Source organism: Talpa occidentalis, unplaced genomic scaffold (assembly GCF_014898055.3).
Source record: "Talpa occidentalis isolate TD23 unplaced genomic scaffold, MPIMG_talOcc4v2.1 talOcc4.7, whole genome shotgun sequence".
NCBI lineage: Eukaryota > Metazoa > Chordata > Mammalia > Eulipotyphla > Talpidae > Talpa > Talpa occidentalis.
In genome coordinates, this window is record NW_023605083.1 from 30,708,812 (window position 1) to 30,734,328 (window position 25,517).

Genomic DNA, 25,517 nt, shown 5'->3' on the forward strand with positions numbered 1-25,517 from the left:
ATATAGATTTTTAAAAAATTGTTATTTCCTGGTGATCAGCATTCTCAGGAAGTACTCCCTTGGCAGCTTTCTAATATTCCACAGAGCAGTGTTAACCATAGTTGTCATATTGAACATCATCTTTAGTTCTCATTTATGTTACAACTGGAGGCCCTTACCTAAACTCTTTCAAAAGGGAGGTTCAATAAACCAGATCACGCTATGGTCATCCATCTACCAAGATGACCATACTTGCACCAGGTATCCACCATCAACCTCTTTGTTTAAATTATGAAGCTTCTCCAGCTCAGACCTCTTCATTCACATCTGCACCACTGCGAGCTACACAGGCCCACCTTCTGTTCTATGCCCTCCAGATCATGCAGGGCAAATAACACGGAAGCAACCACTCCTGGTGGGCATATCCTGCAGCCTTTCTAACATACTACCCTAAGCCTTGCTGGTGACATCACCTTCTTTGCAAGATTTCCTACAAAGAACCTCACTTCCTAAAATGCAAGATACCTAAACAGCAAAAATTCCAAAATTGTTTAGAGATGTTTCTGTGCCCCATGTTCAAAATTCAGTTATGAAACCCAAAATCTGAACATTGCTTATTCTAGAGCCCTGCAAATAAGCTTTAGCAAACTACCCTCAGGAGAGAGAAAATGAAAAGTTTACTACTGTCTGAAAGGCACATGGCAAGTTTAGCAGAAAATATGGGGGAAGATGAGCCACAGTCATAAATATTTCAAAGTACAAATTTCTAGGTTTGGCTCTACTCAGGTTAATTAAGGAGAGAGTGCCAAATCATGGTCAATTAGGATATCTCTCGTCACTCCTCAATGGTATTATATAGCTGCTCCAGGAATTACAGATCTGCATGGCTTGGTTGCAGAGGAGTGGGTGGATATATTTAGAAACATTCAATAATTAAAATCACTTTCTACTTACCTTCTGCAAACACATCTTAATGATAGAGTTCCCTTCAATTCCATTAAAGCACAGTTTTAATGAAATCTGTTATCTCAGCTTCTTTTAAGGAGATATGTTTCGGGATTTCTATTTTAAGGGGGCTAGCTTTTCTTTCCAGTGCTTACTGAGAAAACACACACACACACACACACACACAGTTGCCGTGATCTCTCCAAAAATAAATGAAGAAATAGTGAAAAAAAAAAAAAGGGAGGGAAAGTGGGGGAAGGAAAAGCATGCAAAGGAAGCTGCTAGCTCTTTCCAAGTCCTCAGGAAAATAGAGCATAAACAAATAAACCATTTTAGCAGTATAAACTTTAAGTAACCTTAATGATTCATGATTCACTTTCCAGAACAGCTCTCTGGACTCTGCTCTGTGGTCAGGGTCCCATGATCATTTCACTGACACCCTTCCAAGGACGGTGAGATCACACTTCTAGACTTTTTCTCGATGTAGGCTCGGCTCAGTAGGGAAGATTGATTTATGCAAAATTGTTTGTTTACCTTTTAAAGAATGCACAAGACAGGAAACAGAAATGGAGTGGTACTAGGCCAATGACATGCATCGTTTGCAGTTCTTCATTGCATGTCAACTGCCTTTTTGTTACAACTAAGGAACACTGTTCTGAAAATTTGTCAGACTGTGTTGGCTTTTCTGTAAGGTACTAAGAGAACCTAAGGGGATGTCGAGATCAGAGTTACAGGACCCGAAGGGCAGCTTATGGGTGGAAACAGCAGCTTCAGGGTTCTGTCAGTAGATATAATCAGTTACAATTTACTCTGGCTCCTGCTTTATTTTGGACTTTGAAATCTGCTAAAAGTTGGTGAGAGAAATAAATAACATTTTCTTCCTTACAGCTTGGCTTAGGAATCCCCAGGAGAGACTGCTTGGTAGTAGTGGCGGTGTTGGACAGAGCTATGGAGTTGTGGCCACAGTAGTAAAAAGAACAACAACAACTTATATTTACTGTTTTATGAGTACATGAGATTCTTATATCGAACCTGTGATTATAATGTTCTTCCACAGATAAGCTGAGGTTCAAAGGAAGGCAAGTGATTTAACTGAAATTACTCAGCAGGTAGAGGGCAGGGTCAAAATTCAACCCCAATGCTGGGATGATAATCCTCAAGGGTTTCCCACGATGCAGTCCTACGACATGTAGAACGACGAAGTAAAAACCATTACTTTGGCCTCTGATGAAATATATGCTGTCTAATTTTTTAGAGATATATTTTATTTGTTTATGCATACAAGAGCTGGGGTATAGGCCAGAGGTGCAAGGGGTGAGAGGATTCACCAGAGACAGAGTGGGGAACAGAACAGGCAGACAGACTGAAATACACTGCTGAGGGGAGCAGCAGGTGAGACAGGAGAGGTCTGCTGTGCCATGTGGGTTAGCTCCCTGGCTAGGGATAGAATTTGTGCTGGAGTGGCTGCTGATAGCTTCATATTGCTGAGACTCTTGCACCACTAGGGAGGCCCTACACTATATTTAAAAAGGAGTGTGACTGTTGCTGCATTAATATTCTATGTAAATACCACTCAATAAGTGACTGTGGTAGCGAGCACCTCATTAGAAAACTCTGACACAGAAATTATCATTTGTCCCAGAAAAGCTTCACATGCATTGCCATCTTCCATTTATACTTATCTAAATTCATATTTATTCAACAAATATTTATCAAATACCACCAATGGGCAAAGCGTGACGGTAAATACCACCACACATACATTCTTCCTTAATTTTATTTGCAGGTGAGACAGATTTGGATTCTTTCAATTGGCCAGAAGAGGTGATGAAGAGAAAATACAATATTCATTCATCCATTCTTTCACACAGCCAACAATTTACTCAGCCAATTTTTACTGAATATTAACTATGTACTGGGCACCATGAGAGGTAATAAGGATGTAAAAATGAAAAAAACAGACTAAGATATTGCTTGGCCAAGCTTTAGGCTAAAAAAGGTAATAAAACATCAACAAATGGGGTCTCCCTGGTGGTGCAAGGGGTTAAGACACAGCACTATGAAGCTACCTGCAGCCACTGCAGCACAAGTTTGATCCCCAGCCAGGGAAGTGACACACATGGCACAGCAGACCTCTCCTGACCCGCCCGCTGCTCCCTTCAGCAGTGTGTTTCAGTCAGTCTGCCTGTTCTGTTCCCAGCTCTGTCTCTGATGGATCCTCTCACCTTCCCCATACCTCTGGTCTGTACCCCAGTTCTTGTATGCAAAAATAAATAAATCTTTAAAATAAACAACAAAGATGTCAGATCATAGTAAGTGTTATGAAGAAAAACTCAACAAGGAATAAATATCGAGGTAGTACAGGGTGATGCCATTTTATAAAGAAAGTTTCTCTGGTGATGATACTTTAACAAAAACATGAAAGAAGGGGAGGAATGGACCTCTAGGAGAAGAGTATTCCAGTGAGATACACATTTATTGAAAACCAACTTTATGCAAATTCTTACCTACTTACAGAATATATAAAAATTAGTAAGACATGACCTTGACCCACCAGGAGCATTTGGTTAATTATATAAACATATACACACAAACACACAGTATGGTACATGGCACCCATCATGAACACATATAGGAAGTGTTTCTCACTCGGTTATATGGGGGCTGATAGTCCTGCAGCTGATAACATCTGAGCTGAGTCTTAACTTATAGTAGGCGATAGCCAAGTTCAGTGCTTTACCAGACTCATAGAGCCCAGAAGTACAGATCAAGAATTCAGATCTACATCTCTATAGTCAAAACCATGGCCACTGATATCTAATCAGTTTGCTAAAGTGTATTTGAGAGCAGTGGATCCACAGTTGTGAATAGGTATACTGGGGGAAAAATGGTTTTAGTGAGCCAATAAGTTTAAGAATATTCAGAATATAGAATTTTAATAAGACCCTTTATTGCAGAACTTTTCAGAGTCTTCATGCTTCTCCAAAATAGAAAAGTAGTATACAGAATTTTCAAAAAAGACTTTTTAAACAATACATTTAGCCCTATCCCTTAAGCCAGTATAATTAAAGGAACCAATACCCAACACTAAGACCAATACTTCTTCCTTCAGAAAGTCAATACCATGGCAAAGTGTGCAACTAAACAATAATATGGCTGGTGCTTATGATGCATACATTATATGCCCACATTTTATACTTTATACAATAGATACCACATATATGTGTGTATATGTGTATATATATATATATATATATATATATATATATATATATGCATAGGATTTCATACCCTTAACAACTCTGGAAAATACTATGGCTACTTAGAGTTGAGAGAAAATGAAGGGCTTAAAGAGCCTGAATAATTAGCCCAAAGTCAGGCAGCTTGCAAGTGGCAGACACAGTCTTCTACCTGGACTTTGATGGTTGCGGCTGTGCTCTCAGCCAGTAAACTATGCTGACGTCCTGAAGTCTCAGCAGTATTCAAGACTGCACAAAGCTAGCTAGGAGTATCTCTGGTAGACTCAGGGTTTTGAATAATAAATCAGAACAGTATTAATTCCAAGTGATTTGGGAAATAAATTTAGAACAAAATGAACCATGAATATGATTAACTCTACAAAGTTGATTTTGGTTTGGTTTGATTGTTTGTTTTCTGAATCTAGTATGCATCGAACTTCCTGCAAATTTTGAGTCATTATAAAGAAAAACTTACATTTTCGAGGTTTTTCCACAGGCAATGTAGTTTTACTCATAGCTTTTTTCACTCAATAGAGTGCATGCAACAATTTGCTGTATATTTTGAATTCAAAAAGGTCAAGAAGGGGGCTACATGAACCTTGCCCCACAACTGTGTGGCCAGATCAGGGTCAGACTCCACAGAGCTGCAACAGGCTTATATCTCAACCACAAACATTTGACCCAGTCAAATTTCTTCCATGCCCACAGAGGCTAACCTATTAGCTTGAACTCCATAAGCAAAACGCACAAAAATACAAGATGAATATGGAAGGGAGACCCAGGTGGCAGATTCCATGTGTTATTTTTAGTCAGGCTGCCAAAATATTTTTACCCTCATAAATAGAATGTATCTGGACTCAGTCTTGTTCCTTTGGAGAAGCTGATTAAATAAAAAAGGAGTTTTGCCACTAATAGGCAATGCCCAACGAAAATGAGGCTCTTGTGGCTCATCTCAAAAGGAGAAGCTACAAGAAAGCACTGAATTTGCAAAGAAGCAAACCTCATAAATTGTGCACAAAAAGGTTTTGAAGATTCAGATAAAAAGCTCAGTTCCAGCATGACCATCTGTTATTTCCCCCTGAAAGAGGATAGCTAGTAGTTTATAAAAGCAATAAAACAGTTCCAGTGCTCAAAGGCAATAGCAAGAGACTTCCAGTTGCAAACCAGGGAACACACAGAGTAGCATCCAGCTGAGGTGGCTCCCTTACCTCTCACCACCACTCTGGGCAGAAACAGAGAGTCTTCTAGTAACTGATGTTTGATCCATTCTTTTCTCCTCCCTCACAAAGATTATGATTGGGTACCAAACCCCATTCCCACTTTTTCTTCTAATGATGTTCACAGCTTATTTAACTTTAATCTGGCAATTTTTTCCATACACAGGTGTCATCTTTGACCCATTCCTCATCACCGAAGCTCAGCCCCTTCCAAATCTTACTTAGTTTTCTTAGAAAATACTCTTTCCTCTGCCTCAGTGGTGATCCAAGAATGAAGCTGAACCCAGACTGATTAAAATGAAAAGTTACTAATACACAGCATGTCCTTAAATAACACCATTTTGTTCAATGTCCTTTCCTTATTAGAGATGAAAGAAAAAAGTAATCCCAGCTGATGTTGAACAAAAGGATGCTATTCAAGGACCCCGGGTCATTAAATGCCATTTTGCTTAGTCTCATTTTTTAAGAACCTATCCACAATGTTGCTGTAGTTGGATTCAAGAGAATAAGGCATAACCATGAATTAGTATAAATTATAATAGTATAAATAATAGTATAATAATAGTATAAATAATAATATTTAGCTCCTGAAGCTAAAATGCAAGTCCTCCCTTTATTTTTTTCCCCACACAACCTCCTTTCTGCTGTTTCATGTAGCATTATGGGTAAGATTTTGGGCAAAGACCCTTGCTGTTTGGACTGCAATCATGTCTCTCTGCTTACCCTATGTCTGGACTTGAGTGAGTTATTTGATTTCTAGATTCATCACTTTCCTCAATGGTTGATTGTACCTAATAATGTAGTTTCCTCATGAGGTAGTTAGAATTCAATGAAAGGATTCATTTAAAGAGCATAACACAATGCCAGACACATTTTAAAATCCCCAGTTAATGTTAGTCATCATTATTATCAGTAGTAGCAGCCTCTGCAGCCTTCTCTAATTAAACTGTTCTTATTCGAACTTATCACCATTTTCTAGTAATGACTATGGTCACAACTGTGTTTTTCCTGTTGCTTCATTACAAATATATACTGAAATTGCTTAAATACCAGTAAGAGGTTAAGCTTGACCAGGGATATTATCAAAAGAGGTGAAGCCAGGGAAAGATGCAGTCTAGCTAGTGAGTCTCTGGTTGAGGGACTGACCTGGAGTTTCTTTTTTTTTTTTCAAAGATTTATTTATTTATATAAGAACTGGGGTGCAGGCCAGAGATGCGGGAGGGTGAGAGGATTCACCAGAGACAGAGCAGGGAACAGAACAGGCAGATGGAACAAAGACACTGCTGAAGGGAGTAGTGGGCAAGACGGGAGAGGTCTGCCGTGCCATGTGGGTATCTCCCTGGCTGGCCAGGAATCGAACCTGTGCTGCAGAGGCGGCAGACAGCTTCACAGCGCTGCGCTCAACCTGCTGCACCACCGGGGTGACCCTGACCTAGAGTTTCTTTTAGAAATCTGATCTTGTCAGCTCACCAAGAATGGATCTATGTCTATGAATTAACCAAAGTCAGGGAACATCTATAAAACTGTAACACCTATCATAATACGTAATGAAGAATATAAATGTGACAGGGCTATACTACTTGTGGCACCAGGACCAAAATAATCTCTCCCTGTAGGCAGACTGATTTAAGAAGCCAAATTCTAACCAGAAATTATTGGGTGAATATACAAACAAAATTAGAGAGTAAACTGAAGGCAGCCCACCAACTGAAATAAATGGATGCCTCTGTCTGCAAAGAAGCCAGTCCCCTCGAAGGCCTGTGTCTAAGGCTCCCTCTGTGACACGCAATGCCACCTCGGGCCCAGCTAATGGATGTCCAAGTCTCTTTTTCAGTTCATCCAGGACTAAGAACTTTCTGACTTAAGTCTTTCTTTTTTGGGTATCATCCTAGAGGTCCAGAATCTATATTGATGTTTGAGAGACAACTTTGCTAATCCCTGCTCTGATAATCTTACACAAACTGTGTGGTTGCAGAGGGACATTTTTTTCCCTCATACACAAGCTCTTGGGATAAGCCTCAAAGTACTGACATTAATTGTTCCTAAGTTATAGAAAAAAATAGGCACATGGAAAAGGGGGGGATACCATTAAATATCCCAATGTATCAGACCCTTTCAAAAGAATGAGAACTTTAAGTTCCAAGTAAAATGACTTTACAAACTTTTTTGATAATTTTCCCCACTCCTTACCTCTACTCATAACATAAGGCTAATCTCACCTTTAAGGAAAAGGATTTCTATTTCCAACATATTTTAATTTAATTATAAAAGAGAATATTTTAGTTATTTAGCATGTATGTGGCTCAAAATGGGTATTTGTGCTACCATGCTTCCAATTAGGAGCTGTTAATAACTTAAGAGAATCTATGGGTTAATTGAAAAAAAAAATTGAGATTAGAAATAGTATATTCAAAATATAGTCAGTATATCCTAGGCTTGAGCTTTGTTCTGAAATTTATTGCCTGAGATAGATGTACTATTCTGCCATATCTTAAAGTGGAAAGTAAGTGATGTATCTCCTTGTCTCAGTTTCTTTTTTTTTTTTTTTTTTTTTTAATATTTTTTTTTTTTTTTAAAGATTTATTTATTTATTTTTACAAGCACTGGGCACAGTCAGAAGTGCAGGAGGGTGAGAGAATTCACCAGAGCCAGAGCGGGGAGCAGAGCAGGCAGAAGGACCGAAGTACACTGCTGAGGGGAGCAGCGGGCGGCAGGAGAGGTCTGCGCGCCATGCGGGACCCTCCTCTGGTGGCAGGGGAGCAGCCGGGGATTGAACAGGCGCTTCAGAGGCTTCAGGCAGCTTCGCAACCCAGCGCTCAACCGCTGCGCCACCGGGGAGGCCCATTGTCTCAGTTTCTTTATCGGCAATAGAAAGATTGTCTATCTCTCAGATAGTAATGAAGATTAAATGAGTTGGCACTAGTAAATTGTTTAGAAAAGGGCCTGGCACATAAGAATCATTCAGTAACTCTTAGCTAGTTACCATCTCGATCACAAGAATGTACAAAATATATGTAAATATTATAGCATCTGTTTCTAGAAAGGGAGATATGGCTACCTACTTTCTTCTTTGATGTAATATCCTGTGCTTTCTCCACAAGTATAATAGACCATCTACTATGGAGATGATCAGAAAAAGAATAAGTTTCTAAAAGGAAAATTGTCTCAGGTGGTGACACTTAGGCTGAAATATGTTTGTCCAAAAGCCCCTTTAACGATGCCATTTGCAGTTTATAACTATTATTTTTTTACAGCTGCCACAACAAATTGCCACAAACTCAGTGGTTTACAAGCAATAATAAATTTACAAATTTTTTAAAGATTTATTTTATTTTTATACAAGAGCTAGGGTACAGGCCAGAGGCACAGAAGGGTGAGAGGATTCACCACAGACAGAGCAGGGAGCAGAACAGGTAGACGGACTGAAAGCACTGCTGAGGGGAGCAGTGGGCGAGACAAGAGAGGTCTGCCATGCCATGTGGGTATCTCCCTGGCAGGCCGGGAATCGAACCTGTGCTGCAGAGGCTACGAACAGCTTCACAGCTGAGCCACTGGGGAGGCCCTAAATTTACGAATTTATTATCTCCAACTCCATAGTTCTGAAGTCTGACACAGGTCTCAGGTGCTAAAGTCAAGGTGTGGGCAGAGCTGCGTTCCTTCAGGAGACAGGCGACCATGGATCTAGGGTTGTACTGGTCAGTATGGTAGCCATTAGCCATATATGATGGTCTTCATTTAAACTAACCAAATATTACAAATCCAGTTCCTCCATCACTATAGATACACTTCAAATGAACAAAGCCACAAGTGCTAGTACCATTTTTACTGGACAGCACAGATATAAAATAATCCCATCCCCACAGAAAGTTCTATTAGGCAGTGCCAATCCAGAAATAGGATTCATTCTTGTCTTCTGACTGCTGTCTTTGCTGAGCCTTGCTGGTCACCATTATCTTTTTAAATACAGACTGGCTCATGCCAATTCCTGGATTTATAATTTTCTTTGGGCTCTATAGCCCATAGCAGATTTTTTCAACAGTTTAAAGTGATGAAAGCTCTAAGTCAAACCAAATCATATCCATCAGTCATAAAACGTTTCTTTAATTGTGGCTCTCAGAGGGGCTTTTGACGCAATTGCCCCATTCCAGGACCATAATACTCAGAGGATTTCCAGTATACAAACCCCTTAGCTTGGTGTAAATAAATACATAAATAAATAAACCCACATTCATCTAGTCCCAGCCTATTTACTCTTCCCCAGAGGGCACCCGACCATTCATTTTCACTATTTTGTAAGTTCACCCATAAATCCCCTTTACTGCTAAGTCCTTCTCTCTTTTCTATCTACAAATCCCCCTTGAGTCCTCCACCTCAATTTCCTCATCACCACTGAGGAAAGCTCCTGATGGGGAAAAAATTGTCAGGTGTCCCTCCTGGCCTTTGTAACAGACAGGTGCTCCTAGCTGGAGAGCAAACACATGGATGATAAACACATGGATATTTCTGTGCCCACCTCCCCCAAAACTGTACCCATAATTTTGTATGTATATGTATTTGCAAAGTAGATGCTCCCTGGTTTTCCAAATATTATCAATTATCTAAGGCGTCCCTTCAGCACTTTATGATCTTTTCTCATCTCCATTTCCAAATATACTTTATTTTTTAATTTCCTTACACAAACAGATGACAGCGCATGTAGTCAATGCTGCTGTCTCTTCTCTAGGTCAGAAGATCCTGTCCACTCTGCTTCATTCCTTCATTACTTAGAAGGCCAGGTACTCTGATACATGCTCTCCAGATGAAAAAAAGAGGAGGCAGTATATACCCTTCAAGTAGAAAAATGGTTCTCCCATTAACAATTTAAACAGTGTACACTTAGAAAGAAATGATTAATAGCAGCTACAGTGCTCTTATATGTGCGAGGTGCAATACCAAGCTATTTACATATAGTTTCTTTAGCCTCACATTCCTTGAGAAATATTATCCAACTTATACAGATGAGAAAATAGGCTTTAGACACATCATATATGGTCCAGTGGGATGTGAGCCTGGTCCATCAAGTAAGTGGGTACTAGAGATAACTCCATTTTTGTAGTGTCCCTACTTCCAACTGAATAATCCCTGCAAGGGATCTCTCCCACACTTGTGGTTGTTTAAACTTGAAGGTCCAGCAGAAAACTGCAAAGACAATTTCAGCCTAAAAATGAGAATCACTCCCTTTAAAAAAAGAGGCAAAGGCTAGCATTCGACAGTGACTATATTTTGGATCAAAATAGATCATGAACCCCAGATAACAGTGTCACTCCCTGGCTGTGTAATGCTAGTGGGTCTTCCTTACATTCTCAGGGCAGTCTCTTGATCTGAAAAATGGGAATCTTACAAACACTTTGTCCTTAGAGAATAAATCAAATAGCTTAGGTATCTGATGTAGTTCTACACATTCAGTTATGATTAAATCCATACTAGCAACCTTTGTTATTACTGTTGCTAGCAACAGGACTGAGCCAGGAAAATGTTCTGATTTATCGAATTAGTCTCCTTTAGTGAGCCAAGACAGCTGAATTGAGGTAGTCTGACTACCTCTTCTTCTATTTCTGTAGAAGGAGAAAGTAGATCAGAGAAGACCCGTGCTTCACAAGGAAGAGCTCTGTGGGAGAGTGACCACAGAGAACATTGCTTTTCTCTGACCATCAGGAGGCAGTGGGCAGCAGGCAGATGAGAATACAGAACATCTGGGTTGCCAAACAGGCTGGAGCTGTGCAATTGGCTTTACAATCATCAGAATGATACCTTAGATCCATCCAGCTCACCTCAGGACTGGACACACAGGAACTCAAACAGCTCAACTCTGCCCCATAAAGAGACACTGACATTATGTCCCAAGTAACCAACATCTACCCCAGGAAGTATTTCTTGATGCATAAGGGTCTCCTATCCTGGGACCAGGAGTGGTAAAGTACAATGGCTAAGTGACAAATGAATTTCTATTCTTTCCTTTGGGAACATGAAACTAAGAGATGTTTTTACATTCTGATTTTAAAAGTGTTGTATTAAAGAGAACTGAACACAGATGAACGACACAGGAAGTAAAGTGAGTGGCTTTCATTTGTAAAACTAGTCCATAAAATATTTCCTAACTTTTGAGTTAAAACAGGGCTATGCAAAAACTAAAAGTGAGGAAAATTCTGTGCTTTGCTCATGCTTTGCATTCTAACACAGTCCTCAGTCATGAAACATAGCGTTCTTTTAGCCATACTGTCTCCCCAGTTGTCTGTTTACTGTTCTGAAAACATAACTGTATTCTATGGTCTGTTCCATTCCCCCGAGAATATTTTTCCTCCTCTTTACATATCTACAACTTACCCAACCTTTACATTTTATACCAAGTCCTAACTTACGTTTAAATGTTAGGACTTTCCCAATTTCTGTTATCTCCAATCTCCTAGCCCACACTTATATAAATTCCACAAATCTTGAGTACATTCACAAGCCAGGTAGAGTGGTAGGCACTGGAGATATCACAGTGAATACAGCAGAGGTGGTAAAGAAGGCAGAGTACAAACAGATACAAATAAGAATGTGTTTTTCATACCAAGAGGTATTATTGCAAGATTACTGTCTAGAAAGTAATGAAACATGATCTCACCAGATATCCTGGAATCTGGGGTGATGCAAGACTAGGTCAGATTTCACTGAGAGGTGTCCTTGAAAAGAATCAAAGTTTGAGAAGAGTAGTTATTTCCACACAGTGATGTACAAATAGAAATAAACCAGGAGAATACACACACAAATACAGACACACACACACACACTCACACCCATACACACTCTGCATGAGCAGTCTGCAGCTCATGCAAAGCCTATCTTGCCCTATTAACCTACTACTATTTAGCCTGCTATACCACTAATGACATACATGCCTATCTTGCCTTTATAAAATGAACACGACTTCTAGAGTTCTGGTAGCTGCAGCTCTTCCAACACATGTTATCAATGCTATCTTTCTTCAAGGAGCATAAAGCGAATTTTGAAGTATTTTATTCTGATGATGTTCCTTGAAAGAGATCCATTTGTTAAGTAGCTCTCATGTAATTTTCAGTCTAAAGTCCCTCATTTGTAGACAGAAGTGAGGACAGCACAGTTGGAAAGAGTTCTAAAGCTGTTATTTTAAACAAACAGCTAGTTACAAGTGCTGGTAAGAGAAAGCTTTTCTATTTGTCTTTTCATATATACACCAGTTTGTCACCATAGCATTCATGTCCCTAATCTGATTAGCTAGAGGGGTGTCCAGAAATCCCTCAGCTACAATAGCCACTTGCAAAATCCAAATACATCAAAACAATGATTAATAAAATATATCTATAAGCCTGTTTACAGTCACGGGGGGTTAAGAGGGAAATGAAACAGCAGCTATTGCAAGTTCCTTTCCCCCAGAATTCATAATTTATTTACCTTGTCTGTCCTGCTCCCGGTGGCTACAATCAATTGCATTCAATGTCAGATCCGAGCACAACAGTCTACTGTGCCTGCTTTTCTAGCTCTTTGAGCTAAAATATCTACTAACACTTTCAAGGAAATACCAGCATGTAGATTTTAGTTATCCTGGTGAAATATAGCCGGTACTGGAAAATGACCTAGGGACTTAACTCTCCCCTTTCAAGTATTTTTTAAAAAGTATTAGTTAAGGTAGGTTTACTCCTAAAGCACCCCAAAACTTCAATAACAACATTATAAACATTTATTTCACATTTATATCAAGTGTAAAGGGGATTTTCTTGATCCCATAGCTCTCCTGGGTGGCACTCCTCCAAGCATCCACTGAGGATTCTTGTTCTTTCCAACTTTGTTGCTTTCATCTGCAATAGGACTGCCACGATTTCCAGGGAAGGGTAAGGGATGTGGGTGTGATCTATCCAAATCATCACCACCTCCTCCAAAGTAACACGCATCTTTTAGCTTACATTCCATTAGCCATAAATAGCTACATGGCCTCGGCTAAACCTAAGAACCCTGGGAATGCAAACCTAGCTTGGAATTTCAAAAATCATGAAAGGGGAGGACCAGGCCCATGAGGAGTGAGGACGGAAGAAACCACAAGATCCCCCACTAAATCTCAACTCCTATCGATTCTACAACAGGTATCAATGCCTGGGTCCTAACACCTCCGAGTAAGGCAGCAGCAGGCACCAGTTTAAAGACACGGGTTTAGGAATCTTGACCCAAATCCCAGCCTATTACTTAGCAGTGGAATAACCACATGCAGATAATTCATCTCCTTTATGACTCATCAGAAAAATGGACATGATAATAATATTTTATTCACAGAACTGTTGTGAGATTAAAAGATGGAATGTATATTATATAAATAAAAAACACCTAGAGAACAAACAGAGGCTTCATAGTAAGGAGTCAGATGCCATCACTTGCAAATGGCAGACTCAAAGGCAGGCAGGCTTGTATCTGAGGCTGTTGGCATGGGGAAGCTGAAGTTTGGCTAACTAGAAACACAGCATCTTAAAAGATTGTTTGAGAAGCATATTTGACCTTTTCTGCTTGACCCTGAGTTTGAAGCAAAAAATAGGAGAACTGGCAGTCACTGACCCACTGACCAAGACCTGATTTAATTGCTGTGAAGATCGTGGGTCAGAGTTGTTGTCCTATGTGGTCTGGCCACTGTCCCTTTGTATACGTTCAGTCTCTCATGAGCTCTTACTGTTCCACGCTGATTATCTTTTCCATTGACAGAGATAATCCTCCCAGATCTATATTTCTCTGGAAAAACTTTAATCAAACTTTTTATGTCCTTAAACCCTCAACGCCAAGGATAAATGATAGAGAAAAATACAAGAAAATGGCTTTAAATTCTGTGTTGCTTAGCACAGTCAGCTCCATCACTAGACCCCTCTGCATTAAGCAAACCTCTCAGAACCAGGTGAAGCTGCTATTAAAGTGCAATCATAGGCTGTAACATTCTGGGAATAATGGGCTTTCCAGGAGGCAGGAGAGCTATGGGCAAGGAGAAGACTTGATGAAAGGCCTAGACACTGCCTTTCCCCAGGTGAAGAAGGAACCCTCTGACATGAGTTTAGTTCAACAACCAGAACAGTCTCGAATTTGGAAATATCCCCATAAATGAAAGACTTAACATAGAGATTTTACTGAGTGTATAAATTCTTTCTGAATAGTTATGGTAGACATACAATGACTCTGGTCCAGCACAAAATAAGTTTCTGGGATCCTACAAGGCCTCATGTTAAATAGACAATGTTACTGGTATCTGCATGTCCCTCTCCACCCTTCAAAGATACTGGGGGCCAAGTGAAACTGCATAAAGATATTTTACATCTGTTTTTATTCTGTGTAGCCATATCTCTTCTGCTAATTTTCTATACCCTTGACTAAATAAAACTAAAACTTACAACGTGTGCTCGTGCACATGTGTGTGCGCGTGCACGTTCATGAGCATGCTTGCACTCCAGAGGTTGGGTAGTTTCTCTCATTAATACAGAAACTGCCTGAAATTAAGAAAAGCCTTGATCATATCGTAGGTATTGTCCAGGCTCAATCATAAACTTCTAATGAGACGTAGAATGCATTGAGAGAGAGCAGCAAACAGGACACAGGGGAGATGTAAATGCATGTCACATAGGAATGAAGTGGTGAAGGAAGAAGCTGAAGATATTAAACCTGGAGAAAGCAAGTTCAGGCTAGTACCACAGTCCAAAGATAGGTCTTCCCTGGCTGCGAGGAGGAAAAGGAGTCAGTTACCTCTCCCTATCCCTGGAAGTATTAGCAAAGTTAATGAAAATATTTTTGAAATGTTAATTAACTCTTTCTGCTCACCTCCAAGTTTTCTCTTCCCTCTTAACCCATCTTTCAAGCTACCTTCTAAGTCAGTGGCACTGTCTCAGGGAAGGAGCTAGCAGGAAGTAGAGACTAAGAATAGAGCCTTTCTTAAATTTGTATTCCAAAAAGCCTAGAAATATCAAGGAAGGAGAAGAGGCAGAAAAACAGAAACAAAAACAAAAACTACACCACACGAGGAAACAACATCTGGCTCTGAAGAGGAGGCTGCAGACAGAGACATTGATAAACACAGAGTCCGCCCAACCCAGAATGGCAAACCCTTACCTGGAAAGGCCTTCAGCAAAGAACCAAGGCCACCTTTTGCAGATGGTCCAAAATCCCCTGGAACAAAGCACATGCACTGACTGTGCCACAGGATGCTGCTGCTGCCACTTTCAGTGACCCCCGCAGCACTGTAGACACGTTGGTGCTGGGAAGGAGAGGAGCTTGTTCTCAGTCCTTGGAAGATGCAGCCCATGAGCAAAACGGACTCCCATTACACCCTTACAATGCCCCCATGCATAAGGTCCAGAGACTAAAGGATGGTGATGGAGCCCCAAACACCTAGCAAAACTGTTGGTGCTGAAAGAAACTATTCCTTAGCATTGTACTATGGTAAACCTGAAAGCACTGTCCCTCCATCTCCCTGAGTAAAGAGAATGGGAAAGACTTACTGATTATACACAGGCTGAATGATTAGCTGACATGAAGTTAGGTAGAGGGAATCACCTTACACTACACACTGAGTGTCGTTCCAGTCTAAAGGCTGGCAAGTTCAAGACCCCAAAGAGCCAATGTTTCAATTTGAATCTGAAAAATTCTCTTCCTCAAGGAAGGGTTAGTGTTTTTGTTCTCTTTATGTCTTCAATTGATAGGCTGATGCCCACCCACAGCAAGGGTGGAGGGAGGGGGTAGGGGGATGGGAGATGCTGTACTCCATCTATTTAAATTTAAATGTGGGCCTCCCCTGGTGGTGTAGCAATTGAGCACTGGCCTATGAGGCAGCGCCAGTTTGATCCCCGGCTGCCAGCGAGGGTCCCACATGGCACGAAGACCTCTCCTGCCACGCCTGCTGCTCCCCTCAGCAGTGTATTTCGTCGGTCTGCCTGTTCTGTTCCCCGCTCTGGCTCTGGTGAATCCTCTCACCCGCCCGCACTTCTGACTGTACCCAGTGCTTGTATAAATAAATAAATAAATAAATACATACATACATACATCTTTAAAAAAAATAAATAAATTTAAATGTTATTCTCATTCAGAAATACCCTCACAGACATGCCCATACTAATATCTAGTAATTATCCCAGCACCTAAAATGAACCATAACATGGTTCAAATAAAATGAACCAACACAGTATCTCAATAGATGACATTTTTGACCATTTCCAAAGTTAGATGCTAGGGGTTTTCATCAGGATGGCAAATCAAGATTCAGAACTTGAAAAAGAAGAAAAAGTGGCGGGCAATTTGTTAAAGCTTACATTTGTCTAATCTCGCTATTGGCTGATATTTTTTCAAGGAGAATTTCAGTGTAGCCAGTCTGCATTTATCCTCACAGGAACATGCAGGTATGGCATAAGCACAGTTAAATCCTCATCATCCACCCAGCACAAAACAAGCTTTTCAGGGATATAAATGGCAAACAATTCTAAGACTATAAAAAAATTGGTTTTTTCCACATTTTCCCATAAGCTAATAAATTATTGGTCCCAGTGAAATCAATACAAGGTAGAGATTAAAATGTGTTCTAGACCACACAGGCCCAGAATCAAATCTAGGCTCTGCCAAGACACACACAATGAATTTCAGCAAATTACTTAAATTCTTTGAACCTCAGTTTCCACATCCACAATTGTGGGGATAAAGACACTGCTTATTAAGCCATTAAATCAGAAGATGTCTGTAAATAACTTAGCACAGCACTGGTCGCACAATAAATGCTTAGTATGGGTTAGAGATGATTAATATAACCTGGATAGAGTGCTTTAAAATGAACCACCAGCATAGCCCTGAAGTCTTAAAAAAAAAAAAAAAATCCCTCATTTTACTTATCCTTTCTCCTCTTCAATTCCTCAACTTAGCCAAAATAGGACTGCTGATTTTCAAAATAGGACTGCTGATTTTCAAAGTTAGCAGAGAGATTTGCTAGGTAGAATACTGGGTGATAATCTCTTCAGAGACCCAGGCACCCTATTCAAGGATAGGCCTTTGACTTGAATGCCAGAAAGTTGGAAACCAGAAAACAAAGATAAATAATCCGATTTCCTCCTTCAAATTAAAGCTTTGTGTGCATGCATGTGCACCAGAAAACACTGACTTAATGAGAAGCATTCAATTAAGATTAGACAAAGTAAAATGCTGCATCAGAATTGAAGCTAGCATAGTAATCAGTGGTTATTTCTAAAAAACCAGCCTCCTAACAATGCTTAGTATCAGAAATGTGTGGCTATAAGCATTCCAAAAAGAAAGATAATTGCACCATTGGACAGTAAAGCAAGATTTTTCTTCCTTACTATGTGACTTTATCTCTGGCTGTCTGTTCAGAATTTTCTAGAAAAAAGACACTTGTGATTTGGCCTTGACTACTTGTAACTATAGACATCCCAATAAGTATCTATATGTAAATTTTGAATCACATAAAGAAGAAGTCGGGTCAGCTACAGTCTTCTAAAATTACATTATTTTAAACTACACTCGTTTCAAGCAATGGTTAAGAGTTAAATAACTTTAAGGGAGTAAAATACCAACTCGTTTCTTCAGAGAAAGTTTTATGGATATAAAAAGTAAAGTGACATGCTGTGTGAATGAACTGCCATTATTCCACGCAGAAATAACACCTTTAACTACAGCTATATAGAGAGAAATTTTACCTAATAGAAAAAAAATCTCACCATCTCAATGTAAGAAATGTAAAAAATGAGAGTGTGTCATTAGTTACCAGGAATATGCAAACTGAAACCCCACTGTGATTCTATGACACACATTAGAATGAATAAAGTTGGTTTTAAAAACCGTACATACTAAGCACTGGCCAAGAAAGTGGAGAAATCAGAACTCCCATATACTCTGAGGCGCTGAGGGGGTAATACAACATGGTACAACCACTTTGGAAAATAATTTGTCAGTTTCTTACATAGTTTCACATATACCTGTCACATGACCCCAAGTATCCCACTCCTAGGGGAAGAGAAACAAAAATATGTTCACAAAAGACATGTGCGAATATGTTCATAGCAGCTTTATTTGTAATAGTCAGAACTAGAAACCACCCGAATATCTACTGACAAATGGCAAAATAGAGTATTTCCATTCAGTTGGAATGCAACAGCAACCAAAAGGAACAAATTACTTACACATGCAACATAGGCAAATCTCTAAGTCATTATGCTATGTGAAAGAATACACATAAATAATATATACTTTATGCTCCTATTTACATAAAGCTCTAGAAAATGCCAATCACTAATCTATAGTGACAGCAAGTAGATCAGAGAGGTTGCTTGGGCGTGAATGAAGACCACCAGGAAACTTTTGGGGAGATGGGAATATTTATTTTCTAGATGTGGTGATGTTTTCACAGGTGTATATGTATGTCAACTCAAAACTGTACTCTTTAAACACATGCAGCATATTATTCTTCAATGAAATATAAAAACAAAAATACATGAACATGTGAACTGTCAGTGTCCAGCATATAATAGGTACTTCAAACTACAATGTAGTTTGCATGAACAAACTCTCATGAGAAGAATCTGTCTACTCATTTTAGAGTGAGTTCTGTGCCATGAGTTCTATGCAGTGTATTCATAGCTGGATTCCATGTTATCATTCAAGAGGATGTGGATGGTACATTCTGTATTAGTCTTTATGAGACAGCTTCTCTGATTTCTATGTTCACTGTGTTATCGGCTCCTCTATGGCCATCTCCTCCTCTGTCCTGTATTTCTCTTCCTTATACATATCATGGACTCTGGACCAGGATCTTCATTTCCCTCTAAGGAGTTTCTTCCCTGACTGTCCCCCTTCACAATAAGGCTGTGACTCACTCCTGTTTGAAGCAGAATATCCTCCTAGCCATAGTGAGTGGTTCATCGGTGAAAGTCCATAAGACAATGAGACACTAACTCTAGGTCAGTAAGAACATGACCTAGTAGTCCAAGGCTACATTTCTCTTTACATGGTTAAGAAAGAGCTATTTTCCCTATTCTGTCTGACTGAAGGCGAAAAGAGCTGTGGGGAGACATTGGGCCCCATCAAGGGAAAGTCTGCCTATAAGGGAGCCAAAACAGAGGAGAGATGTGAATTCCTGAGTCCAGATGTGCCTGAAGTTACACCTACTCTGAACTTTATTATCAATCACTTTCACTTTTCATTAAGCCAATTTCATCAGAGTATTTTGTCACTAGCCATCTCTCTGTCTCTCCTTCCAAAAGGATCTGGTGACATCCATGGAAAAGTATTATTTGGGGTTTGCCTATCAGTAAAAGATGGATGGGTAAGTTTTAAGTTCTAAGAGTATTTGAAACCACAAGTGTAGGTAGGGATGGAGTTGACTTCTGTAATTATGAAGATTACTACATGAATAGACAATTTGACAAGTCAGAAGATGCTAATTCATAGTGTGGTCCCCTCTACTAAATATATAGAAATGAAACTCAGATTAAGAGGAACATATGCAAAATAACTTTTCACTGTGTGGCTTTAGGCAAATTTCTTGACTCAAGTTTCAGTTTTCTTATTTTAAAAAAAGGCTAAAATAAGTATGCATTTCTTTGGCATTTAGGATAGTTACATTAAACTATACACTTCAGTCCTTAGTACAATGTCTGGCAGAGAGTAGAGCCTCAAGAAATATTAGTTATAGTGTTGCTGCCATTAAGAAAGATGCTATTAATCTTCATGTATCCTATAAAGTCATAATGGAGCCACCTTCTTTTCAAATCCTGTGCCTTGTTCAAGTCCTGCCACCTCCTCCAGGAAGACCTTCCTTTATTACTTTAACACATAATATACTGATTATTTTCTTATCTGAATTTCAAATCCATTTATTCTGTTCATATGCCTAATGTTCCATCATCTTGCATCCCAAGTTGGTATCTAATAATTTGCTGGAGCCAGCTCACATCAGCTTATGAGAGCAAGTTGTTAAATCTTCAGGAATTTTAAGAGATGGTTCTTAAACACAACCATTAACAAAAGTTAAATTTCATGGAATAATAACTTAAAGAAACAAAGGGAATAAGTACTCAAAATATCATACTTTCCTGGTTATTTCATTCTATTACATTTTACATGTTCTTGAGATTACTGATCAGTGAGATAAGTACATGGAGAAAATACTATCAAATGGAGGGTTACTGGGCATTTCTTTCCAACTCCACATGTAGTGACAACATGTTGGCAGCTTATAATCACTCATGGTGAGAGAATTTATGCCACAGAAATCAGCAAGTGCTACAAATCAGGTTTCTCCCTCCACTCCAACCAACAGAGTGAGTCGTTAAACATTTATTGGCATACCACTGATTTTAACTTTTTCACATTTGTAAACCGCTCCTATGAGTTCGTGAGCTTTCTGACAATAGGGATGTTTCACATTTCTCTTCGTCCTCTGTGTAGCTCAACATAATATTACAAACACAGTGGGTGCTAAACATTTTGCCACTTCCTAGCAGCCTAGAAAGAGGCACTCATTCCACAAAGAAGACTTTTTATGGCTATATCAATGAGACCTGAAATATTTAAAAATACTCAGCCCCCCACAAAAACCTTATAGGTCTATCACCGGTGGGTTGTAAATAATGGGTAAAATGCCAAACATGAGAGTAAAAATATTATAGCATGACAAAGTGAATGCATACTGACACATTCCTACCCAAAACAAGAGCTGAGATCACTCAGATTAGTATCACAGGAAAAGCCAAAAATAATCAGCAAGGTTTTATTTAGAGACATGAATAACTGTAGGTACACAGAGGGGCAATAAAATATGCCTTCAAGTAGTTGAAAGGTTATGACAATAAAAAAAAAAAAAAGACTGAGTATATTCTGTATTGCACAAAACAATGGTACCAGAATCTATGTTTAAGGTGTTACAGGGATACACATTTTGATATACTGAGGAAAAACTGTCCTGCAGAAATGACCAAAGGTAGATGGATGAAAGGCAGCAAATTCCAGCTCCAGTATTACTCCACAAATGTGTGGGTCGGTCACTGGGTTTGGTACATAGAAATGAGTCAAAGTTTTTACATGAATGAGTAAGTTAATAGACTAGCATAATTGTTCTCAATTGGCATCACCACTGCCCCCTAAGGGATGTTTGTAAAATGCACTGAGGCCCTTGGTGGGGGGTGGGGGATGAGGAGGAGGGATATGAAATAACTCAAAGCAAGTGATATCCCCACACAACAAATAACTACCCAAAATGCGCTACTTATGCTCCCACTGAGAAATAATGGATGAGAAAATCCTGGAGGGAATGTTTTATTCAATGATCACCCACACAGGAAGTGTTAGTTGAGCAAGTATGTTTCAAGCACTTTGCTAAACTCGAGTTAGTAGCACAAGATGAAATTTCTTATTATAAGAGGCACAAGACTAATGGAGGGAGATAAAGGAAATAAATAACCAGTCTCAAGAGATTTTGAACAGGTATTGAAAGCACAGAAGAGTTGCTCTAACTAATGAGGTGTGGGGCCATTGAAAGGGTGGGGAAGACCTCTCACAAGTAATGGTAACTTTAGTTTGGGTTTTGTAGACTATACATAGGAGTTCAAAATTGTAAGAAAGATGGGGCGTTTGCAATTGTATGGGGGAATATAAAAATAAAATTTAACAAAAACAAAATTGTAAGAAAGAATTCCAGAAGGATAAAACAGTACATGTTAAATTACAGAAGTGTGAAAGTACATGGCATTATAAATCTGGAATAACAATCCATTTTTTAAAAATGCTTTTTGCAATATTTAGGTACCTGGTAATTTTTTAAACACTTCCCCACAGAGGGCACTGTAAGAACTTAAGCACAGCTTGAATAAAGATTTGAGTATAGGGACTACTGAGAAAAGAGACTGGGAGCACCTCCCCAGTGGTGCAGGGAGTTGAGCGCAGCATTGTGAAGCTGTCCGCAGCCTCTGCAGCATGGGTTCAATTCCCTGCCAGCCAGGGAGATACCCACATGTTGTGGCAGACCTCTCCTGTCTCGCTCACTGCTCCCCTCAGCAATGTATTTCAGTTGTCTGCCTGTTCTGTTCCCTGCTCCCTCTCTGGTGAATTTCCTCACCCTCCTGTGCCTCTGGTCTGTGCCCCAGTTCTTGTATAAATAAAGGAAATATTTAAAAATATATATTTTAAATAAAAAAAAAAGAGAGACTGGGGATTTGGGGAAAGGATCCTTCCAACTTGGAATATCTTCTTCCCAGAGGCAAGAGGGAAGCATTATTACGGGATGCCATATGATAAGCCAAGACCAAATTCTCATAATCCACTTTCTTCCTTAACCCCATTCACTCTGCTCCAGTGACACTGATTGGTTATTTGTTTTCCTGCTACTTAATCCCACGACTAAGCTTGTTCCTACTTTAGGGTATTTGCACATGTTCTTCCTCTGCCTGGAACACTCTTCCCCAGATAGTGACATGATTTTCCCTTCTCTACCTTGAGGCCTCACCTCAGTGTCACGTTCCCAAAGAGGTCTTCCCTGTGCTCAAAGATAACGCTCAATCTAAATGCGCGTTAGTTAAAATTTTATTTCTTTACTTGATTTTTGTTTGTCTTTACAATTAGAATGTAGCTCTCCAAGAGTACAGGATCTCTTCCATTTTGCTACGCACTGCAGTATAGCACCAGGTGGCCGCTTCTTCACACCTGGGCGTTCCATCCTGTAGTATATAAAGAGAAAATGTGTCACAGGAGAGCGCCTGGGATGGTTAGGCAACTCTAAGCCACATTACATGAAGGAGGAAAGAGTTTGGCTTCTGGGAACCTTCTGGGAATCTGGGATAAGATTAGAGCTACTTTGGAAACCACTGCCTTTTGAGAAAAAAATTGGAGACCTAGGAAATTTAGCTCAGTGAAAAATGCTCTCAAATGGGGCGTATACTTATAAAATATCTGAGGTCACACGTGAAAAAGGAGTGGAATTGTTCTGAACTGATTCCCCGGGGCGGGGCAGAGGATAAGGGAGGAGGAGAGAGAGACTAGCTGACTTGAACTTCATGCAAAGAAAGGCAGGAACAGGGCCTCCCCTGGTGGCACAGCGGTTGAGCACTGGGCTGTGAAGCTGCCCACAGCCTCTGCAGCACCGGTTCGATCCCAGGCCACCAGGCGAGGGTCCCACATGGCGCAACAGACCTCTCCTGCCGCCTGCTGCTCCCCTCAGCAGTGTATTTCGTCAGTCTGCCTGTTCTGTTCCCCGCTCTGACTCTGGTGAATTCTCTCACCCTCCCACGCTTCTGACTGTACCCAGTGCATGTATAAATAATTAAATAAATCTTGAAAAAAAAAAAAAAAAAGAATGAACTAAAGGAAAACATCAAGCCTCAACCAGGAGAGCTGACCGAATGACTAACATCTGTAGGGCACTTACTGCATGCATGGAACACTATCGGAGGTACATGACAAATCATTAACTCGGCAATCCTTTCAACCACTAAAGGAGGCAAGTATTGTTGTCATTTTACAGCTGAACAAATGGAGATACAGAAGCCAAATAACTTGACCAAGGTCATCCTGACAGTAAGTAGCAGAACCAGTTCTTTTTAAAATGACCTTTAATGCCTCCTCTAAATTTCACAGTAATTCTTTTTATGCCTCAACTAGAAATGAGTTGATATCCTATTTTTATCCTCCCCCGGGAAGAGCATTACAAAATTTCCAAGTGTGACTGCCCGACACCACGGAGGTTAAGACTGTAGGTGGAACTTAACACAGCACTTGCACAGACAGAAACCTATTTTGAGGAGGGTCTTAGCCCCTGTCAAAGCCCATATTGCTTTATTTTTATTGTCTACCTCTTCCTTGACTGTAGTTGCCGACTACACATCCTCAGGTACTAAATAAATATGTATAGAAGAAAGGGAAGAAAGTACCTCCATGGGTCCCCCACCCTGGGTTCTGCATTTTCGTTTCTTTCTGATCCTGTCCATTGAAACCTACCAAGAGAAAGAAACCACCAGGAGCCCAGACCTGAAACTAAACAAGGAGCCCTTGGGGTTTTCAAAAGAATCTATCACAAACAGTTTGGTTTTTGTGTTAAAAGAAAAATAGAACAAGTACTTTTCAAGCCAGGTAGCTGAAGCATAGATAAAAAGTTTACAGTGTGTCTCTGCTGTCAAAATCCCACTCTGATTAAATGTAATAAAATAGAGTCAACACTAAAATGTTAATAAAATGCTGTTTTCCCCCAGTCACTACCATCTAATAAAGGTGGTTTGATCCTATTTATGAAATAAATTATTTTACTTAGTACCCAAGGGTGCTATTTTAGCTGTGGGAGGTAATCATATTCTAATTTAATGACAAAGCGGGAAAATATCAGGCATGACTAAAATAACTATAACACAGGCTATCCAGCTTCAAGAAGACTACAACTTGGGAGGGGCTACAGACATGCCAGCGCTTGTTAAGGTATTAAAATTAACAGGTCTCCATTTTTTCATTTACTGTATATGCAGTTTGCCATCTTCCAGAACCTGTAAGTCCATACCATGCGCCTCATGAATATTTAATTTATTTTTTTTTCCCCTGGGAATTCAGCGCTGCAACCATCCCTCTAGAAAAAGAACTGTAAACAAGGCTGAAGGGAGAAGGGAGACAGGAGAAGAGGCGAGAGCAAATGCAAAAGGACAGATGGCTAAGAAAAGCAGAGCATAGCAGTAACCCTCCAAGGAAGAGAGAGAAACAATTAGAACCCAGAAGTGAGCAGATTCATTGTGGAGGCATTTAAAGCTCTAATACTTTAACCAAATGGAGAAATGGCTTCTATTTTGAGGCAAAGGGGAGGCTCATGAATACTTTATAATGTTTGCATTAGAGAGCCTATGTCAGCATGAATAGATTGCATCCTTTGGATGAGTAAGCCACTCCCTGGCCCGTGGTTAGTGGTTAGAAATGTTAAATGTCTTCCTTGAAGCAAACTTCCTGGGGGTTGTTGAGTCACCAGTAAGGTGATTTAAAGGCAGACAGAAAACCTTTAGCAGAGGAATAATGAACTACTTAGTAAGCGTCCATTAGGCCCAAGACCATACGTGGGATCAGAGCGGAGTTGAATGGAAAACCATCAGATTAA